At 47.8% G+C, this 19,203-nt stretch overlaps 1 long non-coding RNA gene across 1 annotated transcript; it reads right to left on the bottom strand.

Annotated features, from left to right (window-relative positions):
• Nucleotides 1–13,323: 13,323 nt before the first annotated feature.
• Nucleotides 13,324–17,547, bottom strand: LOC134758650 (uncharacterized). Its single transcript, XR_010134087.1, has 2 exons — nucleotides 17,381–17,547; nucleotides 13,324–13,585 (listed from the first exon to the last, which is right to left on the bottom strand). It is a non-coding gene; the product is annotated as an uncharacterized lncRNA (long non-coding RNA).
• Nucleotides 17,548–19,203: the final 1,656 nt, after the last annotated feature.

Genomic DNA, 19,203 nt, shown 5'->3' with positions numbered 1-19,203 from the left:
GCTGCTCTTGATGCTGAACTTAGTGCAGATACCTGATGGGTGTCACCCGATGGGCACCACACACTACAGGGCAGAACTCCTGGGTTCAAGCAATCCTTGAGCCTCCCAAGCAGCTGGGACTACAGGCACCTGCCACCCTGGCTGGCTATTTCTTTTAAAATTTTCTTTATATTGGTGGTCACAGCCCATTGCAATGATCTCAGGACCCTCTAATGGGCAGCCTGCTGGATGAGAAATGCTGTGCTAGAGGGTGCTTCTGCCTACTCTTTTTTTTTTTTTTTTTTTTTGAGTGGAATTTCACTCTTTTTGCCCAGGCTGGAGTGCAGTGGCATTATCTCGGCTCACTGTAACCTCTGCCTCCTGGATTCAAGTGATTCTCCTGCCTCAGCCTCCTGAGTAGCTGGGATTACAGGTGCACACCACTAAGCCCGACTAATTTTGTATTTTTAGTAGAGACAAGGTTTCACCATGTTGGCCAGGCTGGTCTCCAACTCCTGACCTCAAGTGATCCTTCCACCTCGGCTTCCCAAAGTGCTGGGATTACAGGCATGAGCCACTGCGACTGGCCTCTTCTGCCCACTCTTAACCAAAAGATCGCGAAATGCCTTGTCCTGCAGAACCAGCGGGTTCTCGGCATCTCTTGCCTGCTCTTCAGTGCTCTTGTATCCTGCCTGATTGCTGCGATTCCTTCAACATTTATTCATCCCACTGGTGAAGGTAACAGTGATTTGCTGAGCATTAACTGTATATCAGACACTGTTCTGGGCTCTCAGAATATGTCATGGAACAAAATAAGCAAACAGATGCCTGTCTTTGTTATTCTCAAATCCTGGTTGAGGGAAACAGATAGTAAGCAAGGTAAATAAGTGGAGTCAATAGCTTGTTACATGGTGACAGGGGCTATGAAGTAAAATAGAGCCAGGGCAGAGGTTGCAATGAGCCAAGATCATGCCTCTGCACTCCAGCCTGGGCGACAGAGCAAGATTCCATCTCAAAATAAATAAGTAAATGAAATAAAGCCAGGAAAAGGCGATGGGGGGTGTGGGGTGCATGCTTGAATAAAGACTGGGAAGAGATGAGAAATGAGCCTCAGAAATAAACTTTATAGGCAGAGATAGCAGCAGGTGCAAAGGCCCTGTTGGGGGACCATGCCTGGAAAGTTCAAGGAGTTACAAGGACAGAATGGCTGGGGTGGCCTGAGCAAGAAGAATAGACAGACAGTTCAGAGAAATAACAGGATCCAGTTACACAGGGCCTCGCCACCCGTGTAAGACTCCGCTTGGCTCACAACCCTTGGAGAGTTCTGAGCAGTGGGCTGGTGTGATCAGACACATATTTTGGCAGCATTGCTTTGGCTGCTGTGTGGAGATTAGGATGAAGGGTGCAGGAAGGACCCAGGGACACCAGTTAGAAAGCCCATATAGCACACAGGTGAGAGAAGAGCTGGGTGGTCAGCCCAGGGCACAGCGGTGGAACTGGCAAGTGCTAGCTGCCTTCGGTGCTATCTGGAAGGTAGAGTTATGGGACCTGCTCATGGCTCGGATATGGGGTTTGAGAGACGGGACTCATGAAGGGGTCCCTCATCTAACACAAGGGTGCTGGCCTTGAGTCCCATTCCATTCAATGTAATTTTAGCTGGTGGGGACTGATGGAGATATTTACACTAAAAAGGAAGGTGCTGGAAGCTCAAGATCCCATCTCCATTAAAACAACAACAACAGAAAACCAGATCTGATTGTCCGATTCTGGCAGGAGAGGGAATTGAAGCAAATGCATGGATGCAGCCCCTGTCCCAATGCCCTTCTCTGTCCCCAAATCTCATGCTCCTGACCACTCTGACGCAGTCCACATGTGGCCCTGGCTCACTGCTAGCAGAGCTGCTATGTCCTAGATAATGGTGGTTTCCAGTTTTCTTCTTTAATCTGAGCAAAAGGAAAGTGATGGGGGAGACACCAGGTATTCCCTGTTTGTGCCCTGCCTGTGTCTGGACAGAAGGAAACTCTCCCCTGGCTGTCTGTGCCGCTTTCTGCTCTGTCTGCTCATTTCTGCATCTTGAGGGTGGCTGAGGATGGGACAAAGAGCTCCACTCCGTCACTACGAGGTGAGGGCCACCTTCCAGGGTGTGCCGATGTCCCCCTGCAGCCATCCCAGTGCCACCTGGGACCTTCTGGGCTCCTTGCACCCAAGTCTGAGGCAAGGAGGCCAGATAGCCTTGTTCTTCCTGAGGCAGCCAGTCTGGGTGTCTGGGAGGGGGTACAAGGAAGTCAGTGCCCTATTTTTCCATTTCTGACCATCTAGTTTCACTGATACTGTTTTTAACAAATGCTACATATTTGTGCTCTGGAGGGACAATCTTTATGTAGCTAGCAGAACTAAATGAATCCTTTCAGGGATCCCAACATGAATTATTGGCTTTAATGGCTTCTCCATTCTGCTTAAGCAGAATTCCATCTTGCAGTTTGTAACACTTGCTTCACTGGTGCCTTCTTGCTCCCCACCAGCTTCATTCTTCAGTGCTTCGCCTGAACATGGAGGGATGCCATGCTGTTCAAGACAGTCTTGCAGGGAAAAATAAACTACATGTTTTTGGTGACTGAATGGGATTAGGCCACCCTGTATGCCCTGTAAAACATGTAGCGTGCACACTTTCTGCTAAGTAGAAAATGGAGAATGCAGAGGTGGAAAGCCTTGTAAAGAAAACCACATGTTCTGGCATGCAGGTCACTTGCTATCCTCCTGAGAGGTGTCTTCAGTTCTGGCTTGGACATGCGGATCCATCAATGCCACCTCCGGCAGCACTGCTGGGATTCAAATGCGAGGCACGGCCTCTTGGCAGGCAGCGTGGTCTTAGCGCTCTGCACTCTCCCAGTCCCAAACCAGCAGGCTGCTTTCTTACTTTGTTAGCGTTTTGACTGGAGCAGTTCTTGATTAGTGGTTTCTTTGAGCAAATTGTTCTTCAGATGGATGGGTCAATGCTTGCTCAATGAAATCATTCTTGTTAAATCAAGGTTATTCTAGATAATGCTTCCCTCCATGGAATTCATTTTTCTGTGTCTAAGTGAGATGTTGCAGTGCATTATGCACTGACGAAATGCATTTACATTAGGAGAGGTTAGATAAAGGGGCTTCCCTGCTGCTGAGGGTCTCTTCTGGTCCATCTGGTGCTGCTGCTACTGGGATTCCCAGCCCATAGGCTTCAATACAGGTCCTCTTGTGGTTTTCATGCAAGTCCTGAGCAGGAAAAAAGACTTAAGGATTTGGCCAGAGAAGGTTTTCAGAGCCAAATATCCAGGCTGTTTTTTTTTTTTTTAATGGACTTTGCTGATCTTGGCAAACTCTTCCATTTATAACACTTAGTACATTTACAAATAATAATGTGAGTTGAGACAGGAGAGCAAGTGTTTCCTGATGATACAGTCAGATTTCATTGTTTATGATACCACCACAAAAAGAGGCAATTTCAGTGTTTTGCACACATGCATTGTTTCAATAACATGTTTTTGCCAGGCGAATTAGTAGCACATGGAGATGGGTGTTATATGTGTGGGTGTGAGCACTGACAAAGTCTTCCTCAGTTGAGATGGTTTATACACTAAACTGGACCATTTGCAGATTGGTACACAGAAAGTGACTAAGTGCAGAGAATACTTTGATATAGATATTTTAAAAACAAGCATACAAAAATAATTCTTGGAGTAATAGGCAGTAAATTTAAAACAATAAAATGTAAAAAGATAGATTCATGATTTTTAGGAGCCAGTGATGCTATTTCACTTGTTGTTACAAGCTCGTGCATGGAGTCCAGGCTTCTGCTAGTATAGTAGTTCCAAATGAGGTGAGTTGCTATGCGGAGGTGCAGAAAAACTTGAAGAAACAGCCAAAGCCAATTGAAGCATGAAAATATGTTGAAGACTTAGACTGATGTCATGGATGTGAGGTAAAGCAGAGAGAATTCCTGCTCAGTATACCCTTCATCCAGCTTCCCCTAATGTTAGCATCTGACACATTTGCATTACAGTGGTCAAAATCAGGAAATTAACGTTAGTCCAATATTAAGTAAAGTACAGACCTTAGTTGGTTTTCTATTAATGTCCTTTTTTTCTGTTGCAGGATGCAATCCAGCATCCCATATTACAGTTAGCTGCCATCTGTCCTGAGTGTCCTCCAATTATCACAGAGACCATTAGTAACAACAATGACAATCATTACACTTTACATTTCCACCTTGTCTCACGGGATTATACTGCTTAGGTTTCATCCTAGGGATGTAGGATTCCGTCTCGCAGTGCAGCATCTCAGGAGTCAAAGCCCTGTGAGCTAACTTCTCTGGCATGAAGCTCTCTGACAGCTTCTCTGTGTTCATGAGACTTAGCCATCAAGAGAGTGGGAGTTCTTTGATTTGTGAGATTATTCAATATCAGAAAAGCACTAATTGCCTTCTACACATCTTCATACGGAGAACAGTAAATAAATAAACACATCAACAAATAAATGGCTACCGTTTACTGGGAATGCCAGGAAATATGAACCTGATTTATTTTTCTGTTTTCTCTTTTTACAGTTTCACTATGTTTTATTTTTTCGTATAGCCCCCTGTTCCGTTTCTAATCTCTGAAAGAAAAGTCGTCATGGATGGTGGCACTTTAACTTTTTACAGTTGTGGTTCCTGGCATTGACCTTTGACATTACCCTTACAGTGATGATAATAAAGATAATGAAAACTATTTTATATGCAATTTCTATCCTGAAATTTATAGGGCTTTAATATTTCTTCCCTTATTCATCCTCAGAGCATACCTGGGAAGTAGGAGAGAAAATTGTTAGTACCTCCATCACGTGGGCGACATCTGTCATTTCAATTTGATATTTGCATCGACTTGGACACCCGCACTCACCTCTTGGCAATGCTTTGTTTCCTTGTCTCTTAGGATGGAACATGCTGCTGGTTTTTCCATGTCTCGGTCTCCTTCTGCTGAGTATTCTTCTATTTCAATCATGGGTGTAGCAGCCCATTTCAACATACTGAAAACACTCACCCTAGGTAAGTATCCATCCCTGTACCTCTGCTCCATTTAAATGGCAGCTGCTCTGGGCTCCAGGTGGCAGTGTTAGCACCTGTTCGTTTACTAATGGAGGTCTAGAACATAAGGTGCAGCATCCGGCAAAGGGTACGGGCTTGGGAATTAACTGCTGAGTAAACCTCATTCCAATTCTGTCGTCTCTCCAAACTCCAGACCACGTATCTGACGACTCGCTCAACATCTCCAGATTAACAGCTCACGGGACTTCACACTTGACATTTCCCAAGCCTGCTTCCTGCCCAGGATGCCCTTTTGTAGAAAGCAGCCCCACCATAGAAGCCATTGTCAGGCCAGCTTCCTGGGAGACTGACTCCGGTCTCCTCCCATCACCTCACTTCACATATTAATTCACCACCAAATCTTGGTGTTTCTCTTTCCTGAATTGTTCTCACACTTATCCACATCTCCTTCACCCCCACTGGCATGACCCGGATGTGGGACAGCACCAGCTCTCTCCACAGCAGCCCCTTCCCTGGCTTCCAGTCTCATTCCCCGTCAGTCCCTTCTCTTCTCTGCCACCAGGGTAGAACTTTTTTTTTTTTTTTTTTTTGGAGAAGGAGTCTTACTCTGTCACCCAGGCCTCAGTTCAGTGGCACGATTTTGGTTCACTGCAACTTCTGCCTCTCAGGTTCAAGCAATTCTCCTGCCACAGCCTCCCGAGTAGCTGAGAATACAGGCACCCACCACCACACCCGGCTAATTGTTACTTTTTTTTGGTGGAGACGGGGTTTCACCATGTTGGCCAGGCTGGTCTTGAACTCCTGACCTCAGGTGATCCACCCGCCTGGGCCTCCCAAAATGCTGGGATTCCAGGCATGAGCCACCGCACCCGGCCCCAGGGTAGAACTTTTAAAATGCAATCTGGTCAGCATTGTGGCCCAAAAGCCTTCAATAGTTTCCCAGTTCACTCAGGAGAAAGCCATATTTTTCAGTTTTTGACTCATGTCAATTGTAAGGAAGACTTCTTACATCTGGACCCAACACACACACACCCGCGTGAGTGCACACACACCCCCACGCGAGTGCACACACACCCACGCGAGTGCACACACACGCACACACACATACTTTGGTGGGTCATGATGCTCAGATAAGGATAAAGATAAATGTAAGTAAAGAGTAAAGCCCATCTGCACTGTGTTCCTGTTCCTGCCACCCTCCCTGGCCTCTTGCGGCCAGGTCTGAAGGGCTGTGTTCTCACGTGGTGAGACATGAGGTTTCCTCCACCTGCAACGACCCCACCCCCAGCAAACATCCCCCTCACCTCTTTCACTCCACCCTTTAGGGCTCAGCCGACATGTGCCTTCTCCATGGAGGCTGTGCCCGACACGCCCTCCCTCCTCCCAGCCTTAGCTCCAGCCTGTTAACTTTCAGCCTGTGTGTCACCTATGAGATGAATAATGATGTTTTCGCTCCATGAGGGCAGGGGCTGTGTTTGTCTTTCTCACTGCTGTATTCAGAGTGCCCGGCCTCAGACAAGTACTAGATATTTGCTAAGTTACCAGATTGATTAATCAGACTCTTTCTGTGTCCTGGTCAAGCTCGTGAACTTAAATCTGTGAAGATAAAAACATTGCTTCCTGATTGAAAATGAATTATTTGGCAGCGTGAAACTGGTTTGGGTTTCTCAGCTGGGTTTCCAGGAGTACCATATCTTATATAGTTCAAGAGGACATTTATGGAACTGTAAATTCATGCGCGCTTAATGCTTAACTATTTAAATAGCCTTACAATAACTTTAGTACATCATAAATGTCTAAGTTAAACAGCCCTTGGGTTCCTAAGGTAAAAAACAGCAAACGAGATTTTATGATCAAATTGAAAATTAAATTGTAGATCTATACAATATATAAATTCTGGCAATACTATGCTTACCTTAGTTGAAAATGTTATTTCTCTCATACGGTTCAGTATATTTTGAGCATCAACATAACTGTGTGATTATTGATACATTACTTTTATCCAGCTAGATACATTATACCCAAATAGTAAAAACTGGAGAGAAACTTTTAATAACAACTTTATTAATCCATTGGCCAAATACATGTCATTATTAGAATGACATGGAGACCAAGATCTTAGGTTAGAGGTGTCTAACATTACTCTTTAGCATTTTCTTATTGTTTTATCATTGTAATGCTCTGCCTTATATTTCATTTGTTAAAATTTCTCAGCATAATTGATTCTTAGAAATCTTCTTCATCATACCCCAAACCCTCCATGTCGTCCTCTGAAGGCAATTGTCCAGCCTGTACCTCCCTCCTGAGGCGCGTGTGCTGGAGCAGGCTCGGGCCTGGCTGAAGTCATGTGTTTCATGCTCAAACAGCTGGAATGATGGGAAGGGCCTCACGTATGTGGAGTTGGAATCCTCCGCCATAGCTTTGGCCTCCTGGCTCTCTCTCTATCTGACTTCTGAATCCAGCGGAACAAGGCCAAGTCTGTTTCCAAAGCCAGCTCCCCGGGAACTTAAAGGCAGCGGCTCACATCTGCTAGAGTGTCCTCCAGCCGCCCTCGATTCCAGCCAGTTATCCCTAGTGTGGCATGATTTCTGCCTCCGTCAAAGACTTGGTCTCCCTTCTTGGAATCTAGGAAACCCACACTGCTTTTCAGAAGGAAAAAGGGAGCCCCTTAGTCAGTGCATCAGCCAGGGCCCAACAGGGAAATTTGAACAGGGAAAATTTAATATAAAGAATTATTAGCCAGGCACGGTGGCTCATGCCTGTAATCCCAGCACTTTGGTAGGCCTAGGCGGGCAGATCACCAGAGGTCAGGAGTTTAAGACCAGCCTGGCCAACGTGCTGAAACCCTGTCTCTACTAAAAATACAAAAAAAATTAGCTGGATGTGGTGGTGTGTGCCTGTAATCCCAGTGGGAGGCTGAGGCAGGAGAATCACTGGAACCCAGGAGGTGGAGGCTGCAGTGAGCCGAGATCGTGCCACTACACTCCAGCCTGGGTGACAGAGCGAGACTCCATCTCAAAACAGAGAACAACAACAAAAATAATTATTAACATAACAGGGGACTGGCGTCCTGAAGGATTGGCTAGTTAGAAGTGGACTCAAGAGTAAAGAAATAGCATATATATAAGGAGTGGCCAGCCCCCCATGGGCTGAGATACATTTCCCAAGAAAGGGCTCCTGTTCCCCAACCTGAGGTTTAAACCTAGTTAGAAAGATCTAATCAGCCATGGTTATGCCTCCCTGAATGGCAGAGAAGCTGCTCTGGTACTGTATGGGAGGACTTTCTGGAAATCCATCCTTCAGAACTTGCTAGAAATCTCCCCTCTAGTATCAGGGGAAAGGTATTCACCAAGAGACATCTTGCCAAAGGCCTGAACCCAAGGTGGAGGTCTGGAAGGGAGTCCCTGGCCACTGGGGATTGCTGGCTGCCATGTCCTGCAGGAGCCTCGACAAGAGGGCCCACTGGAACCAGGACAGAAAGCCCCTTCCTTCTATAATCTTTCTCTAATGCCCTCTACTGACAAAGTTTAGCACTGCCAGCTGGCAAAAGAAGCATACTTAGTGGGCCAGCTATGTTTTGTAGGTAGACAATGAATGGGTGAACATGGAGCTGTTGATAAACTGACAGTGGGCACAGGTGATGGACAGGTGGCTTGGGTCATGCCATGAACACATCCCTGTGTTTGCCCTGAATCCCTGCCTCCTGCTGAAGCTGAGTCATGTTGGTGCTGTGAACACTTTGGGCTGGAGGGAGCATCTGGGGTGGGCGGACCCGCATGGTGAGGGAGCATGAGACATGGCTGCTGTGGTGTGGGCTGGGAGGCTCGTGTGACCCACTGGCCCCAGATGGCAGATGCCTGGGAAAGAGTACTGGGCTATGTGCCCACATCCCGCCCTCTCCTCACCCTGGCCACGTCTCACCCAGGTTGAAGGCCCTGCAGCAGTGGGACACTTGACCTCTGTAAGATGAGGCTCTGCTCTGCTGAAGTCCCAGGTAACTGCAAGGGTCCAGTGAGGCAGCAGGAGAGTAGGATGCAGGTGCGAGCTGCTGGTGGGGCTGTTTCCCACTAGTATTATGAGTCGGCTTGGTCCCAGGTCTTTGTTCATGGATGGCTTTTTGCTTCCGAGATAGAGTCTATGGTGGAGGAAAATAACCTCATGCATTAAAGAAAGTAGTTTTGAGGGGGTTAGGTGCATTTGTCCATTTGCCTGGGTCTCTGACTCTCTCCAATGATAAAGCACACATCATGACCCAGACTCCCCCAGTCACACCCAAGGATGCTTGCCCTGTGCCTAACAAATTGCTGCAGGCCTGCAGGCCTCAGGAAGAGCAGCCCATCTCAAATGAGAAGGTTTCAGAGGCAGGAACAGTGAGTAAGGCACAATCCCACAGGCGCCCAGCTCAGACCAGCAGGATCTGAGGCCAGGGCCTGGCAGACGGAGCTGAGGGGAGAGGCTGCAAGTTCCCTTTTTGAAGAATTTGGTAGCACAACACAGGCACAGGAGAGCTGGAAGTGCAGACACAAAGGGGACACCTGGGGAAGCTTGAATGTTGAAAACAACCACGTGGTAGGGAGGATGCTGTGAGGTGGCCTGACAGAGGAAAAAGAGCTTTCCCAGATAAAGGATTCAGCTCTGTTGCTGTGAACTGAGCTTCTACTCCAAGGACAGGCACTCTCCCTGCGGGATGCTGCAGAACCCCCCTCACTTGTACCAGACACCCCTGCAATCTGGGCCCAGGCTGTGTCCCACAGTGCTGGCCAAGAGAGCCGCTTGCCAGTGGTTTCCTTGCTCTACATAAACCAGACACGGGCTCTGCTTGCCAAGCGCACTTTGCTGTCAGGCTGGGGGGGTTCGGGCCTGGCTCTGGGCTCTGCAGAGGGGAAAGTCAGTGTGCCCATCTGCTGCCCACCCTGGCCCTGCCTGGCTGGCCCAGCATCACACACATCATTCATGACAGGAGCTTGCAGAGCTGAGTGAAATGCAAGATCCTTAATGGAACACTGAGCGTCCTGTTTGTCCCTTTTTTTCAGCAGATGGGACTTGTGCCTAACCTAACAGCCTGACTGTGGGAGCCAGGCTCACAGGGGAGCCATCTGTGCTGGTGCCTGAAAAACTCTGGCAGGTTTGGCCCTCCCCCCAGCACCCTGAAGAAGAGGCCCTGGGGTAACATGTGCAGGCATGACCTAGGACTCCAGCCTCCTTGGCCGGTTGTCATCACACCCCTGGGGCTTTTCCTATTCTCATGATCACGGGAGGTGGGCACTAGTATTTCCATTGTACACAAGGGAGGAGTTCACATAATCATAACTTTCATTCTTGTCCCTGCATAGTATTTCAATTTCAGTTTAGTACATATGATTATCCAGTGTCTAAGTAAGAATATGCAGTGAGTTGGTGTTCCTACTAGAGCAGTGAGAACTCAGTACTTGGGGAATGTGAATTACAGACAGGTCAATCGTCCTTTTAAGGAGGTATGATGGGTTGAATTATGTCCCCCGAAGTTTATATGTTGAAGTTCAAAGCCCCAGTACCTCAGAATGTAACTCTATTTGGAGATAGGGTCTTTACAGGAGCAAAGGAGTAAAAATGTAATCTTTAGAGTGGGCCCTAATCCCACCTGACTGGTGTCATTATTAGAAGAGGAGATGAGGATACAGACACACACACAGGGAAGGTGATGTGAGGACACAGGGAGAAGACACCACTTACAAGCCAAAGAGAGACCTCAGGAGAAACCAACTCCATAGACACCTAAATCTTGGACTTCCAGCCCAAGAATGGTGAGAAATAAAATTCTGTTTAACCATCCTGTCTGCAATATTTTGTTATGGCAGCCCTAGCAAACCAGTATAGGAGGTCAGGCAGTGTTCTAGCTTTTCATTGCTGCACAAGAAATTATTCCAAAACCTAGTGGTTTAAAATAACAGTCATATATATACATATAGTTCATGACTTCGTGGGTCAGGATTTCAGGCAGGGCTCAGCCAGGCGGTTCTTCTTCTCTGTGTGGAATTGCCTGGCATCATTTGGTGGTATTCAGTGGGCAGACTGGTCAGTCTGGGTGGTCTGAGACTCACATATCTGATGCTGAGGGTGGGGTGTAGAAAGTGAGCCACCCGAGCACAGCTGGGCTTAAAGACTGGAGTGCAGCTGCAGTCCACGGCCTCAGGGTAGCTGGACTTCTCATACGGTGGCTCAGGGATCTAAGAGTGAGGGTTCCAAAGAGCAACTGTAGGGCTATTTGTGACCTCACAGTAGAATGCAGCATCATTTCCACCACCATACTCTACTAGTCAGAGGAGCCAAGAGCCCACTCAGCTTTAAAGGGTGCAGGGAATTGTCCCCACCTCTCAGTAGGAAGAAAGGCAAAGACCTTAGTGTCCAACTGCCCTATGTGGCACCTTGGAGAGATCATGTGGGGCATGTTGGCATTTGGTGTATACCAGCCCCTGTCATTTCAGTAACAAGCTGACTGGATTTGGACAAATCCCTTGGGCTTTAGCTTCTACCCTGTAAAAACGATAAGAGAGATCAAAGGATCTCAGAGATGTTTCCAGTGCTAAGATTGTAGGAATGGATGTACACCAGTAAAGTCTTATTCAAATGCTATCTAAGTGTATCAGATATCTCCTGGGAAGTCAAGGGTGTGGTGTCTGAGAGGGTCTGAGGAGGGATGCATTTTGCTCTGCATTTGTGGTTGAATGACTAGAACTGGATTTGGGGCAGCTTCTGCCGTCTGCTTCTCTCTGGATCTGCTGACTCATGTGCCTGGGCCCCGATATGCTTTTGGAGGTAGAAGTGGGGCTTCCCATGTGAGAACGATGACAACCATTCTCATAACCACCATCAGAATGTCTGGAGCTGTGGGGCACAGGACAGGGGACAGATGAGAGTCCCAGAACAAGTGTCAGTGGTGAATGAACAAGCGACTGTTAGGCTGATGGGGATAGGGAGGTGGGGACACTGGAGCAGGTCTCTAGGGACACCTCAGTGCCTGGGAGTTTGGTCTCTGAGTAAGGGAGGATGTGACTATTCACTGTGGTGTTTACTTATTCATCTCTACTTAGAAAAATAATGAGTGCCTAATGGAGCCCATCAGAGTGGGCACAGGAACTCGGGTGTGAGTCCCTTAAGTCTGGAGAAGGCACTCTTTCACTTTCTGTTGGGGGTGGGGGGTGACGGTGGGGTGGAAAAAGGAGCAATGAGGCTACTGGATCACAGTGCGGGTGGGTCGAGGGGGACTTCATGTGATAAGATCCAGATCCTGTTGGCTGGTAGGAGAGGGAGCTGAGGTTTGTTGCAGGGTAGATCCAGCTAGTGAGTAATGGAGAAGTGATTCAGGCCAGGATGGAAACCCGGAAGCCCAGATGGAACCTTTGGCTATAAAGTGAAGTGCTCTTCTAGCACAGGATTCCAGAAGGGCTTGAGCAGATGGCGTCATGTTGGAGAGAACAAGAGCCGGGGCCCAGGCAGGACTGAGAACCCTAAGAGTCCATGGCGTCAAAAGCAATGCCTCAAGTCTATTTCCTTTTTGATTCTTGCACAGTGGGGGTGATCCTCTTGCTGCAAATTTCAGTACGCTCCTGAGTGCTCAGAACATCCGTGGATAAAATGTGTTGAGCATGCTTAAGGGGGCTCTGATGGAGCAGCGACACGGGTGTGGAGACAAGAGGAAGTTTCCACAGCAGAAGTCAGCATGGACCCCCACAGGGAAGGAGGACACACGTAGTCTGGGGCCATGTCACCAGCTCCTCTGTCCACCTGGAGACACACTGTCTTGTTGAAGCCCTTCTCTGCTTAGACCTTGGAAGTTCAGGTCTTCATAAGGGAGAGTGACACTGGATGTGGGTAGCACCGGTCAGGTTTCTCTTTGTGGGTATTGGGTTTCCTTACATTCATGTCATATAAGGGTCCCTAACCTCCAGGCCACAGACTGGTACCAGTCTGGTACCAGTCTGTGGCCTGTTGGGAATCGGGCCACACAGCAGAAGGTGAGCGACGGGTGATCGACCAGTCCTGCCTGAGCTCCTCCTCCTGTCACACTAGCGGTGGTGTTAGATTTTCCCAGGAGCACGAACCCTACTGTGAACTGCGCGTGTGGGGAACACAGCTTGCACACGCCTTATGAGAATCTAAGAAATGCCTGATCATCTGTGGTGGAACGGTTTTATCCCAAAACCACCCCCCACCCCACCATCTGTGGAAAAATCATCTTCTACGAAACTGGTCCCTGGTGCCAAAAAGGTTGGGGACTGCCAATCTAACAGCTCTCTCCACTCTGTGACTCATTGTGTTTTATGTAAACCCATAGCCAATGATAAAAATGTGCCAAAGAAGAACTTGAATTATGATCAAGTCTCTCAAGATGATTCAAGTGGGGTTGAGCTCAGAGGCTTGTACAATCACTTGGCTATCAAAAAGTCTTAACTCAGTGGGCATGGTGTGATCCTGTAATTCCTGCACCTTGGGGGGCTGAGGCAGGAGGATGGTTTGATCCCAGGAGTTCCAGACCAGCCTGGACAACAGAGTGAGACCCGGTCTCTGCAAAAGAAAAAAAAAATTAGCCGGGTATGGAGACATGCACCTGTAGTCTCGGCTACTCAGGAGGCTGAGGAGGGAGGATCGCTTAAGCTCGAGTCCCAGGCTGCAGTGAGTCATGACATGACAACACCACTGCGCTCCAGCGTGGGCGACAGCAAGACTTTGTCTCAAAAAAGAAAAAAAAAAGGTCAATAACTCTTTAGGATAAGTTGATTGAGGGACTTTACATGGGAACAGAGTTCTTTTCTCTTTGGCTTTTAGGATCAATAATTGAAAGTGACAGAAGCAGGGTTTTGTACCGGCAGGAAGCAGAAATCCCTAGCTCAGGGAGTGACCTGGCAAAGGGGACTTGTGCCCGGGGCTGGTCAGTGACTCCAAAGGACCTTTCTTACTCCAAGGGCTCAGGATTCTATAATTCCAAGCCTCAACTTTTCTCCTTCAAAGATAAGCCTTTGGATCCAAGACGTTCACACGGGAACTACAGGCCCTGTCTGCAATGTTTTAAAAAAGGTTCTGGGGGATGTGTTTATGCATCCCCTGAGAAGAGACCAATTTAGTCCTAATTGTAGTTTCTTTACCTTCAAATAATAAATGTCAGACTTGCATGAGTCTGGATTTTTCACTCAGGGCTTATTTTCTAGGTGAAAGCTTTGCATTGTGGAAAAGTAAACACATCCCAGAGGGGCTGCAACACAGCAGCAGCCACTCCACAGATCTGGGAAAAACACTTCTGCCAACCCAGGGTGTAGCCAGGCTCCACGAAGTGAGGCACGGCACCGTGTCCCATCCTCAGACCTGGCCGTGGACACTCTACTAGAGGGCTGTGACTTCCAAGCCTTTTTTTTTTTTTTTTTAACTGCAATTGACATTTCCAACCCAGCACATACCCACATACGTAACCAAAGCAAAAGCTTCACAAAATAGCGACCTACTTTACCTTCCTCCCCATGATCGACTCTGATATTTCCACTCTGATTGGATATTTCCAATCATATTTTCTGGTAGGTCCTTTTATTTTGTACCTCATTTTTTAAAAATGTTGGTCACAGTTCACTAAATTGACTTCGTGATGCGCTAATGGGGGTGAGACCCTTAGTTTGAAATTTTGAAGGAGACTGAATTCTAAAGGCAATCCGTAGATTTAGGCATATTTTAGCCCCACTTCATGGATGGGAAAATCAAGGCTTTGTTGTGAATCAGTTTGTCAAAAGCTGTCAAGGCTGTTAGCATTGCTTGGGAGAATGAGATGAGAAGCTGAGATTTATATGGATGCATATGTCTATATATGGGTATGGTCATTCACATTTATTCATTCAACATTTATTGCATGGTTACTATGCATCAGAAGCTGCCTGACTCTATGGATATAAAAAATATAAAAATTAATAGTCCAGGGCTGGGTGCAGCGGCGTGTGCCTGCAGTCTCAGCTACTTGGGAGGCTGTGGAGGGAGGATCACTTGAGTCCAGGAGTTTGAGGATGTGGTGCACTATGATTGCATCATGATCATCTGTGAATAGCCAATGCACTCTAGCCTGGGCAACATAGTGAGATCCCATCTCTAAAACAATGTATTAATTAATAATTAATAATATTAATAAATTAATAATTTAATTTTTATTTATTTATATTATATATAAATATATGTTATATATTATATATAATAAACATATTATAAATATATTTATTATTATTATTATTTATTATTAATCTCCTCAGTGAGATTAGAGCCAATTCAAGATGAAACTTTTTTCCTAGGGTCCCCTGAGCATGACTTTGGGAAACCTGGCCTTCGTGTATAAATGGGAAGGGCGGTCTTTGGTGAGTGAGTGTCCTGTTGGCTTTGGCTGGGTGTGCATAAAATAAGGAGCATTTAGTTTCAGAGACGCCACATGCAGAACGCAGCCTCCCTCCCTGGATTCCAGAGGATAGGAGCACGGTGTGAGCAGGGGACCAAGTTCCCGCTCCCTTTGCCAGAACCCTCCCATTTGGTGTCTCCTGGGCTCAGACAGAGGCCAGTGGCCGCACAACATTTCTTTCTGTTAGTGGGAAGAGACAAGAGGCCCCCGAGTGCTGGATGGTGAGGTGTGACCACCAGGGAGGGCCCACATGCTGGCCTGGCTCCGTAGGCCATTTGGGGACAGCCAGGCTTTGGTTATTCTCTGATAAGCTGATGGTGTGAGGGGCAACCCTGCAGTCCCAGAAAGTACAGTAATAATAATCCCATGCCCTGGGCTCCTTGATCACTCATAGGACCCACCCAACAACCCAAGGAAGGGGCAATGAGCCCCATTTTGTAGATAAAGTAAAGCACTGTATAGTGGATATTGCCCAGGGTCCACAGCTAGAAATGGCAGAGGATTGGCCTCAGTCGGCCTGTGGGTGAGGGCGGAGGCTAATCCTAAGGAAGAGAGGAGCCTAAAAGAAACTGAGACTTGGCTGGAAGGCCCTGGAAGGGCAGGGTTTGCAGTTCCCTGTCCAGTCTTTACCAGCTCCCCTGCACTGTACCACCCTCTGCCCCTTTATGCCCCAAGCTGGGGCAGGCTAAGACAGGCCCAACGAGGACATGGTGACCGCGCATTTTTGAGATCTGGTGGAGCTCGTGCACGCGGCCCTTACTCAGCCTGAGCCCTGGGCCCAGGCAGCTTGGGGAGCTCTTCTGCTCTTTCCCCAAGGCCCCACCTTAATTCGCAGAAACACATGAGCGGGACCTCCATCTGCAGTTCCTAGGAAAGTTGGCCTTCTTGTCTTCCTGGAAACTCTGCTTCAGGCTCTGCCCCGTCAAGTGCCTCTCCAGGAATGAGGGTGCCTGAGGAGCTGGTTCTATCTGTGATGAGGTTAGCTGCCAAATGACATATCCTCTGGGCTGACGCAGTGGGCTCTAGATGGCGTGGGTAGAGGGGCAGGAGGCGGCTGCTAATGCAGTGAGCTCTAGATGGGGTGGGTGGAGGGGGTGCGGGAGGCAGCTGGGCTCGGTGCTCCTGGCTCACTTGCGTCAGTCATGCTCTCCCAGACTGTAATGGCATCAAAGTTTGGAAATTCCTGGCCAGATACAAAATGTTCATGCTAAATGCTCATGCTAAAGGATTGCTGGTATAGAAATGCCTTTTTATGTCTACATCAAAGTAGACATAAAAAGTTTGCTCCTTGGGGAGACCACAAAAATAGAAGCTGGGCCCCTTTCATCTCCTGCAGATAGCTGTCCATGCCAGGGCCTTGGTAAGGAAAGGGGTCATTTCAGATTCATGAGTGTGCACTTCTTGGCCCTTTATCAAACTAATGCATTTAATGTGAGAATCAAACCATTATTGCCAAGCAAGAACAATGGGTCTAGGTCCCAGACAAAGGCATCTAGAGTTTCACAGACCAGAGTGGTGTTATTCAAAGTTGGACACCCCACCCCTGATTCAGTTTATTTATTCAGCCAGGGACTTGGGGAATATATAATTTAAGTTGAAAAACAAGACTGGGAAGGGTATTATATGTCAATCTGGTTACCAAAAGAGAGGCTACAGTCCAGCCTTGTCTTGACACCATGTGGCTTTCTCGAGAGGCCCCTATGTAAATCCAGAGACTGTGTGCTGACAAAGCCTTTTGATAAGATCAGCCTTACACCCGACCATAAAAATCTCACTGGGAAAACTAGAGTTTTGCTTTGAATAAGCCATCAGCTTGGAAGAGGTCCCTCTATTGCGATGAAGTCCGTCAAGCAATGAGAATGTTCGGCCAGACACGCTTTGCAAACTTCCTTCAATGCCCAAACAGGGGAGCAGAGAAAGAACTGAGAAAGACCTACCTGGTGTGGGATGTGACATGATTAGATCTGGGTTTCTGTAGAGGGACAGACCTTCCGGGTTCTGGAGGAAGCCGCTCCTGTCTTTGTATATGGAATGAACTGTGTCCTCACTCCAAATTCCTGTCTTGAAGTTTCAACTGCCAGGACCTCCGAATGGCTGAATTGGAAGATAGCGCCTTTAAAGAGGTAATAAATAAGGTTAGATGAGGTCATTAGGGTGGGCCCTAACCCAGTATGACTGGTGTCTTTATTAGAAGAGCAGATGAGGACACAGACACAAAGGGATAGCCCTGTGAGGACACAGGGAGAAGAAGCCACCTGCAGGCGAAGGAGAGAGGCCTTAGGGGAAACCAGCCCTGCTCACACCTGGACCTTGGGCTTCCAGCTCCCAGGACTGTGGGGAAATGAAATTCTGTTTAAGCCACCCAGGCCGTGGCATTTTGTTATGGCAGCTCTAGCAACGGAATCTACTTTGTAAGGAAGAATGACTTCATTGGGTAGTTCCAGCGATGGCTTGGGGACATTTTGAGGTGACCTAGAAAACAAATCATTAAGCTTTCAGCATGGAAAAGAAGTTATTCTAATGTAATGAATGAAAAAGATATCCTCTCTCCCTGCCTGCCTCCCTCCCACCCAGCCCCAACCCTGGGGAGTAAGGATGAGAGGGGCTCAGGCATGGGGCAAGGGAGTGCTGAAAAGGGTGTGTTAGTCCGTTCTCGCGTTGCTGTAAAGAACTACGCAAGACTGGGTAATTTATAAAGAAAGAGGTTTAATTGGCTCATGGTTCTGTAGGCCGTACAGCAAGCATGGCTGGGGAGGGCTCGGGAAACTTTCAACTGTGGCGGAAGGTGAACAGGGAGCCAGCATGTCCCACAAGGCTGGGGCAGTAGGAAGAGAGTGAAGGGGGATGTGCCACACGCTTTTTTTCTTCCCCCAAGACAGAGTCTGGCTGTCGCCCAGGCTGGAGTACAGTGGTGAGATCTCAGTTCACTGCAACCCCCGCCTTCTGGATTCAAGTGATTCTCGTGCCTCAGCCTCCTGAGTAGCTGGGATTACAGGTGCGTGCCAACACGCCTGGCTAATTTTTGTAATTTTAGTAGAGACGGGGTGTCACTATGTTGGCCAGGCTGGTCTTGAACTCCTGACCTCAGGTGATCTGCCCGCTCGGCCTCCCAAAGTGCTGGGATTACAGACATGAGCCACCACGCCCAGCCCACACTTTTAAACAACCAGATCTGGTGAGAACTCACTATCACGAGAACAGCAAAGGGGAAGTTCGCCTGCGTGATCCAATCGCCTCCCATCGGGCCCCTCCCCCAACACCAAGGATTACAATTTGATAGGAGATGTGGGCGGGGACCCGAATCCAAACCATATTAGGGTGCAGCGTCCAGCATGGCTACTGGGGCCTTGGCTTTGTAACAGGTGTGAACCTGACCATGCAAACTCAGATAGGAAAGGCTGCTCTTCTCTCTTCCTTTCAAATCAAATCAAGTCTAACTCAGCCCTTCCCCTGCTGAGCTGGTGGAAAATCCATCTCAGTCATTCTTGGGGCTGTGAGCAATATGTTTTCATTTTTATATTTTTTATTTCTTACATTGTGGTAAAGTGTCTATAAAATTAAGTTTACCATTTTCACCGCTTTTAAGTGTACGTCCATAATGTTGTGCAGCCGCCACCACCATCCACCTCCAGAACGATTTCATCTTCCTGAACTGAAACTCTGTACCCATCTAACTCCCCACTCTCTGCTTCCCCAGCCCCTGGCAATACCCATTCTACTTTCTACGACTTTGACTACTTTAGGTACCTTACGTAAGTGG

The sequence above is a fragment of the Gorilla gorilla genome, chromosome 5, assembly GCF_029281585.2.
Source record: "Gorilla gorilla gorilla isolate KB3781 chromosome 5, NHGRI_mGorGor1-v2.1_pri, whole genome shotgun sequence".
In the NCBI taxonomy this organism is placed as follows: domain Eukaryota; kingdom Metazoa; phylum Chordata; class Mammalia; order Primates; family Hominidae; genus Gorilla; species Gorilla gorilla.
Note: the sequence above shows the minus strand (reverse complement) of the source record. Positions and strands in the feature narration are given on the sequence as shown.